Below are 9727 nucleotides of genomic sequence, written 5' to 3' on the forward strand. Positions count from 1 at the left end.
ATAAGTATTTATTAATTAACTCTAAAAAAATATTCAAAATGCTAAAATATTAATTAATTTGAATTAATTTATAATATTGTAGATGTCTATTAATGGTTTTATATTTATCATCGCATTTTTACCATCGTTTTATTCATTTAGTAATCACTAATCTTCTTTTATTATTTAATATTATTACTGTAATTGTCACAACTTTTAATTTATGATTACTTACTTTACATAATTTATAAAGTAGGTAATAATAAAAAAAAAAAAACGTATAAATATTTCAATATTCAGTTAAAGATACAACTAAATCATATTGTTTATATCAATTGTATCTATAAAGATATTTAAAATAATAATAAAATAAAGTGTATAATACTTGAATATTATAAAGCATACTAGGTATACTCAAGTGTTTATATTCAATTTATCAATATTTTATGTTAATTAGGTACGTATATAAGAGATTTGTGAGTCACTTTGAAATCTACTATTTGTAGATAGCAGTCTGCAAGTATTAAAGTAGGTATTATATACAATATACACCAACAAATTGTTTTCATCTGGTTATACGTATTCTATTCCACTACACATTACCAGCATTACCAGCAACTTTTCCTATGGTGACGTCATTACTTCAATATCCAATAGGATGAGGTATATATATATATATATCATTAGATAGTCCATAAATGTTTCCGTTAAAGCCAGTTTACTAATATAATGAGTATGTAATATAAATCTACTATGCACTAAAATAACAGATGATTCAGACACAATTTAAAATGCAATACACTATTACTCATTAACGTATTGCACATATCTAATGAAATTTTGCGCTTAGGATTTATTATCCTATTATAGTAATATAGCTTTAGAGAGGTTTATGCACGAGGCACGATAGTGATTCGCATTCTACATAATATAGACAATCATTTGTGAACTGACCACAGATTCTAGGAACAATAGTTTAATGCACTTCATATTAAAATGAAAGGATTCATAATAAACACATAAATAAATATTTGGCCCACCCACGATATACTGGATAACTCACGTTATAATACTTAATAAATATTGCTGTTTAAATTTGTTAACTTAGTATAAATTATGAAAATTTAATAATTCATTATGAATGTATACTATTTATTGACCATGCATGCGTGCATCATAATTCTTATAATAAATAAATAAGTTAGGTATAAATGAATATAAATGCATAATTAAAACAATGATCATAAAATATAAAAAAATCAAAATACACATTTAAAAAAAAATCCTATACTATTATCATTTAATATAATATACACATCTTAAGATATTATGTAGGTATGTATAATAATAACAAATTTGTATTCATTAATTTAAAAAACAGTAATAAGTATAACTAATTTATTTTTAAAAGTTTGCATGTTATGACTAAATTTAGATTAGAAGCTTATATATATTTTAATGGTGCATAATATTGTTATTTATTTTAAAAAAGTTATTACCTTTTAACAAGTTGTTTAGTCGTTTCTCGTTTATAACTGGTAACGCCCTAATTTCCGTACATAACTTACTATGTTTTGTTATCTATAATAATATACGTATATATTTTAATAAACATAAATTGTACAATTTATAAGTTAGGATATAAATAGCTTTCTTTTATGCCAATCGATAAGTTTCAAAATAACTTGTAGGTTATTTTATTTTTCTGAAAATATTTTAACACATTGGTTGCTGTACCTAAGACATTTTCATGAAAAACTACTATTGTATAAACTCGTTTAATTAAAATGTTTGTTCACGAGTTATAAATTATATTTGCTGATATAAATCTGAATAACATTAGTTTTAATAATGTAATCAATTTTTTATACAATAAGTATTTACATCTATAATAGAAACATAGTCAATAGTTCCAAATAAATCTTGACATCGTATACAAATGGTTGTTTATAAATATAATTGTTAATTATTATAATCAGAACCGCGTAAAAATATTTTTTCATATTCTAACTACAAGTTTAAAATAAAGAATATAACACTTATGCATAAAAAGTTTTAAATTAAATACTTTGAGTTTATCAAAATGCTTGAAATGTAAGCTAATAAAAATATTTCTGGATATTTTGCCAATAATTATATAAAATATTAAAAAAAATAAAAGACATCTGTGTTTAATACTTACCAAAAACCTAATATTTACATACATTCTACTGACTACTATAAAAGTATTGACATACATTCTTATTATTATAATTATTACTTGTTATTGATACATTTGTGACAACAAATATTATACGCCTACACTATACTAGTATACCTACTAAAATTAATTATAAATATTAAATATTATTTATAATTAATTATATTGATCATAAACATTTAACATAAACACTATTTTTTTTAAACGTATAAGCACAAATTGAATATTTCAAATAATAAATTAAACATTATATTTTATGGTTAATTTATTTACTAACTCATAGTTTAAACAATTTGTATTAGAATATGTACCAACACTTAAGTTTTAATTATCTTAATAATATATCATTATTGATTCATGACATAAGATAATATTATTTTATTATAGTTTCAAATGAAAATCGTTTATAGTTTTTAAATTTTATTTCAAATATTGTCTTATAATGTTATAACAGTTGTCGTCAGATATATTCACATTCACTACAAAAGAAAATAAATGGGACTTCCGTCAATTGAATGACTCAGAAAGTGACTGTGCGTTTATTCACAGATTAAGATGTTGTTTTTTACCTACTACCTAGAACAAAGTGTACAAGTGACCTATTTTTAAAAAAAATGGTAAAAATCAATTCTTATTATCGAATTGGATAAAATAAAACATATACTACTTTCTATTGTTATGTATAACTACTTAATATATCAGTAAAATTAATTAAGTACGGATGTAATTCTGGAACTTAAATTATTAAATTGAGTTATTTATACGCGCGAACTGAACAAATAAAAATAATTAAACAATTAATATAATGATCTTTCCTTTACACTTGCACTAAAATAAAAATATTTTTTTATAAAATGATTACAATTAAAAATATATATATATAGTTATAGGTACATAGCAAAAATATATACATGCATATTATAACTTATAACCACTTTGTAAATTAATAGATAATAATTAAATATTATATTTTAATGTACCTATAAGTACATTTATTTTCTTATCTAATGTAAGTAACTAAAATCATATTATCATTTTTAAACATTTTATAAAAATGCGGTTTTTGATTAGATAACAATATTATACTTTATACTTGATAAAAGACATGCTAGCAGCTACTGGCTAGTATATTTATAAATATAATTTTTTACGGGATTTCTATCTCGGAATAGATAATCATTTTCTTTGTTTTTCGAAAATTTGCTATTTAAAATACGTATTGTAAACATTACGCATCGTTTTTCAAAATATATGAAAAGCGGCAGTACCTATTGTACTCAGTACAGACGTACATTCTCATAGGCGGAAATATTGTTTGAAGTTTGGAGGGGGAGGGCTGAAGTCAAAATCCATTCCAAATGTCCAAACACCTTAAATATTTTTCATTGCTACGCTCGGTTAACAAGGGGGATATACAGAATTTAGGGGGCTTAGCCTCCCTAGCCCCTCCGTTATTTGCGCCTATGTACAGTCTGTAAATTTTCATGTACGTAGGTATAATGTGTACTGTCAATCAGTCAATGTACCTATTACAACGTGTTATTTATAATATTAAATTGATTTTGTTAAAATAAAATTCAAATCAAATCATACAGTAAAATCCTAAAAAATGGACATCTATACCAGGAGTCTCCAAAGTACGGCTCGCGGGCCGCATCCGGCCCGCCAAATCACGGCAATAACCAAAAAATATGTTTAATTTCTATAATCGTTATCGCGAACACGTGTAATTATCAGCTGTATCGGCTGTACCATAATTTACAAGCTGTAGTTTATAAATGATATATGTGTTCACACAGTCTGGCCCGCTGAGAGCTTTTTTTTATTTTATGTGGTCCTAGATAAAAAATGTTTGGAGACCCCTGATCTATATACTATATTATTCTGACGAGTTCGCGTCAAATTTCGCGTATAGTCGCACGCACGTATTTTGTATTTTTAATTGAGGAATCCGGTATACCATATATATTATTATAAAATAATATAAAATTATGTAGATACAGTACTCATTATTCTACACGGGAAATTCGCGCGTCGGTTTACTAAAATAGTTGAGGAGGGCATCAAAGAATTCTGTACGTAGGTACATCGGCAAAAGTTTTATAATTAACGTTATGAAAGTTTGTGTTCGATGTCGAAAGATCACCACCGAGTTACGCACTGCCAGACCACACTGTATGGTGTTTTGGTTGAACGATCGAACTGGTGTTGTTGGGGGGGTTGGGGGGTGTAATTTATTGTCATCGCTGAACCACGGGGCAAGTAACGTTTACCGGAATACAAACGGTTTTTGATAAGTCCACGGGATCCAACTAACAGTCGATCGAGATTCATTGCGGCAGAAAACGTCACCGCCACTTTGTCTATAGTCTGTACAAACAAAAGTTATTAATAATAGTATTTAATTATTGTATTATCGTATCATACAATGCCAATTGTACACAATATGTTTTTAAATTATTTCAAATATGTATAGGCACATTTTTGTGTTACCACTACGGTCAAATGTGGTCACACGACTATTGTCTATTATATTATAAACGATAGATGTATCATCCATATGGATGATAATAGAAGTCCCGATATGCCGTGTTATGAGTGTGTAAAGGGGGGAAGGAGGCAGTTGTTATGTGTGAAAATGTTTTGAGGGCAAAATAATGCAAACATTTTTTGAAATTTTCTAACCCACAATAATTTTTACTTATCAAATATGCATTATGCCTGTATATTTTCTGCATTGGCAATATTATCTCCGCCGTAGTAATAATAATGATCTGACGAATGCAAAATTTATTACACATCGTCCATCATAACGGATAACCGGGAAAAAAATCAGATTAAAAATAATCCAAGAAAAAAAATTACAAATAGCTACGCATTAAACGATAGGGAAAATATTAATTATTAATTATAAAACTATACACGATATTACACGTCCCTAGTTATTGTAGTAGTGTAGTAGTAGTGCGATACTATATTACTATATTATTATATATATGTATATACACATCGCAAATCATAATCATGACATTGATTTGATAAACTTTATTGTGGGTTTTTCTACTAATATCTGATTTAGGTCACAATAAATATAACGGAGGTACAAGTCGGAAATTCAAAAAAAAAAATCATTGATTATTTTTAATTGGTCTTACTATTTTAGTCTTAAATTTCATGGGTTTCTACTTTTCTATACAACTTGTGTACAGAGTACCGACACTTCGACAGCGTGTAGTTCTTGCATAAACCATCAGCACTTCGACAAATGTATTAATTATATTTTCGTGTTCATATTATTATTTTCGAATATAAAATATTGTAATAAATAGCTGTATAATGTATATATTGTATACAATGGTATGCATCTGTGTTTCTTTGTATTGTAAATCTAATTGTTGAATTTCTAATTAACAAATGACAATTATTAGACCATGATTATTGCTTATTAGTTATTATTTATACATTACCAAGAGGCAAGAATATTATTTTAGTACACTTTCGTGAGCAAGTTCATACCTAGAATAAAACAATAATTATCGCCGAGACGGTGCGAGAATAATCGTCATCCAAGACCGATTGGCTGAAAAAAAAAATGAAATAATGTCATTTCAGAAGAGATGATGAAAAAATTAATTTTTTTAGAAGGGTAGATAGTAAAAGACTGCATTTTAAAATCTGACTCCAGGCGGCGTCATTGTATATTAAATTATATGAAAAATTTAATTTTTTTAGAATAAAAACTCGTAAACATAAACATTTTAATTAATATGTAATAATAAAATACAATATTTTCAAAACAAAAATTTTAAATTTAACTTTAATACATTGTAAAGACTACAAGAGCAATGCGTGGGTAATATTTATTCTCAAACCGTTTATCTTGTTATAGACACCGATAATATTGAATTCCGAGATGAGTTTATTCAAACGAAGAAGGTATGGAGACTAAAGATATTTATTTTGTAGTACGTTTTATAAGACATTTGTGTTATATTTTAATAATAGTCACCGAATTGTCTATAACGCCCCAAGGCCCACGATCGTTTTCATATTTATACTCAAGAGTCAAGATATTTCAGTTTCTCATCTAAATCGGTAATTATAGACATTTTCGATATGTTTTCAGAAAACTGAATATACAATACATATATATTATTATGCATATACATTAAACATGCATACATATGTCAGTTATTTAGGGAGAAGTTAAGAACGTATAATAATATAGACACTATAATATGTATTATTCTATTATAGCTAATGTAAGATAAAATAATTGACAGTGACATTGTACTATTAACTATGTCTAAAATCGACAATTCAGAACGTGACAGGATTGTAGTTCGTACTCGCTAGAACTCATTGAGCGACAAATATTTAGTCTACGAAATTTGTAGTGAATAACTACACCTTGATTATTTCTAAAACATATAGACATTTTATTTATACAGAGTGTTTCTACAGTAAATGCTACAATTTTTATTTTTAACATGTTCGGTGATGATTTGATCCAAAATCGAAATTTTCGAAATAAAGTTGATCTACACATACCGTATTACTATTTTACTCATAGGCGAATATTTGATTGGATTTTAGGGGGTTGGGGTTTAAATCTCTCTTTGAATAATTGCAAAATAGGTACCTATTTAATACAATGAAAAATTTTCAATAATTTTGGGGGACTAACCCCCAAGCTCCACCTAGGATTGTACTTAATTTTCTAATATTGTCATTATTCGTAATATTATAATATTTATAGCTTATAATGGTGATTGGTAACATTTGTCTTAGAAACGCTCTGTACATTAAAGTATATGGACAATTCTTAATTTGTTTTTAATATTTGACATTATGATACGTAATATAAATAGTCGTCACTAAATAAATATACACATGAGCTTCCTGTTTCGATAAAATTAAAACTACAACTACTCAAAATCCTACTGAACCAAATATTTAAAAAACGATCTATGAGTTCATTGGAACGATTTTAATTTTATTTACTTCTTATTTTTTTTAATTATTTTAATACCGTTTTATACATACTTTTTATTAATGCTACAATAGTGGAGAGCAATACAAATGAGAAAAAACCTGTGTAAAATACTGAAATAAATATTAAATTGCTTTTAGTGTCTTATATATTAAAAGTAATATTATGCATAATGAAAAATTAATAATTAATTTTGAAAATAGTAAGATTTTGTTGACATCTTATTAGTACAGTACTACAAGTTATTTACAGTATTAATGTTAATATTAATAGTTTTAATCACCTAAATATTATAAGTTACTTATAAACATCTTTTAGAAAATGTTTTTGAAGATGTATAGGAGAATAGTAATAAAGACTATACATATAGGTAGGTACTACCATTGATTATAGATAACAGTATTTATAACCATTGGTACTAGGTAATAGGTGTACAAATTAGGTTAGGTTAAGCGAATATGTCTCCGTCATGTGTATAGTAAATTATTACTTATTAGTAATAAGTTATTAGGACATTAATATATGGAACGATAATGTTTTCACTCTTCAACATGAATTCAATACAAGCGTATATTATGTGTGAACTTACAAAATATTGATAGTTATTTTTTCTCTTCAGTCAAGTGTTGGTTTAATGTAATTGTATTTTGAACATTGCATATAAAGATATTATTTTATATTTGAGATATTTCTAGCTTTGTCTGAAAAATGTAAGATTTTTAATTTAACGGAAATGAAATACTTGAAACTTAATTTAGATTACAAACTATATAATATATACATTATTGAAACCTAAATATCTCAAATTTTTTAAACTATGAACAGTTTATTATTAAATATAATTAGTAGACTTTATATTTGGAACTTAAGTGTTAAGTGCAAATTGTATTATATTTACTGCGTGATTGCGTTTAATACACAGTATGTTATATATAAAGTTATAATTTGTACTTCATTATGTGATAATAAACTATAAAATATCAACTTTATACACATACAAATACTGAAATACCTATAGAATAACTCACAAGTAATGGCTCAGTGACCTCATTGAGTCATTCCCGGCTAAATGCAAATATCTGCATATATCTACATTCTACATGGTGTTCTCACGTGGATACCCCACATGCATAAATCTCATTAAAACATATTGAATTTGACATCAAATGACCAAGTTTAATGTAGTTAAATTTAAATCATTTAACCCCTTCAAATTTTGGTTTTGTGATCATATTACGTATATAATATACGCATACAGTATTATATCGAAAAAATAATGGTGATTAAATTGTATAATTAATTGAATAATTATTATGCTGGATTGCAAAATGTTAATCTTGAGTTTATTTACATTCATCACATAGTTTTAATTAGTACGGTCAAATTTAATGTAACAATAGCTTATGATAAATAAATAAATTGTGTTGATTAACGACAAGAATTAGCATCGTTATTAAAATTAAAACAATTAGTTTTTATGAAATTTATTCGTGATGACCTTTCAAAACGTGCGCGCATAACCAAATTAGTATTCTATGTGGATACCTACCAATAAGGCAGTAAGTCTTTAAATGTGTGTTATGTTAAAAATGTAATTATTTTATTATTAATGTAATGAACTAATAAACAATTATTACAAGTGACGTGTAGGTAGGTATTAAATAAATAAAAAATACTTAAGGTAACGACTTGTTATGACTAATTAGTAATTCTAACAACAACCTACTCCGAAAACGTATGACGGAAAGTGCGTAATGTTCTGTAGGGAAGAAAAAACGATTAGATGGGTGCGATTTATTTCTTTCCTCCCCCCATTCAGCTGATATAATATAATATAATATAATATAATATAATATAATAAAATATTGCACTACCAGTGGCGCGGTGAATACGGCGAGATCATTTCGAGCCCCGCAGGATAAAGTATTTCGAATAATACGAAAACATCCACCCTCTCACGGACAACCTATGCTTTGTACACGACATAATAACGTGTTAGCAGCTGCGTAATTCGAAGTTTCCACGTCTGGGACGGCCGTGTTACGGTCGAATTAAACACAGTGAGGAAAAAAAAAAAATAATAAAAATGGCACGAATGTTTATCACGTCCGGTAACTGCGTACACGATAATGACATAGTGTTGCACAAATCCGTAAATAAACGACAGAAAAAATTAAATACAAATATTATACCCACAACGCTACGGTGCACAAAAACCAGCATATTAATAATAATATCATAATAACTAATATTGCGGTGTGGGGGCACGTATCGCAGAAACGCGATAGTATTATAATAGTCGGTGTGGCTTGTCGAGTCTTGTCACCGTCGCTGACGACGGGCGGACGGACGGACACACCGGAAGACGACCGTCGTCCAGAATCGCGTTGTGACATTATTACTCACCGCCACTCGCCGACGAGTAAAAACCCGCGTGACGCGCAGCGAGTAAACGGCGGCGGCGGCGGCGGTAATAACCGTGGCGAGTGACGAGTGTACGAAATATTCTCGTAACGATCGTATAAATCGTAGCGATACCATGAAGAGTAACCACT

Source organism: Melanaphis sacchari, unplaced genomic scaffold (genome assembly GCF_002803265.2).
Source record: "Melanaphis sacchari strain LSU unplaced genomic scaffold, SCAv2.0 Contig21_pilon_pilon, whole genome shotgun sequence".
In the NCBI taxonomy this organism is placed as follows: domain Eukaryota; kingdom Metazoa; phylum Arthropoda; class Insecta; order Hemiptera; family Aphididae; genus Melanaphis; species Melanaphis sacchari.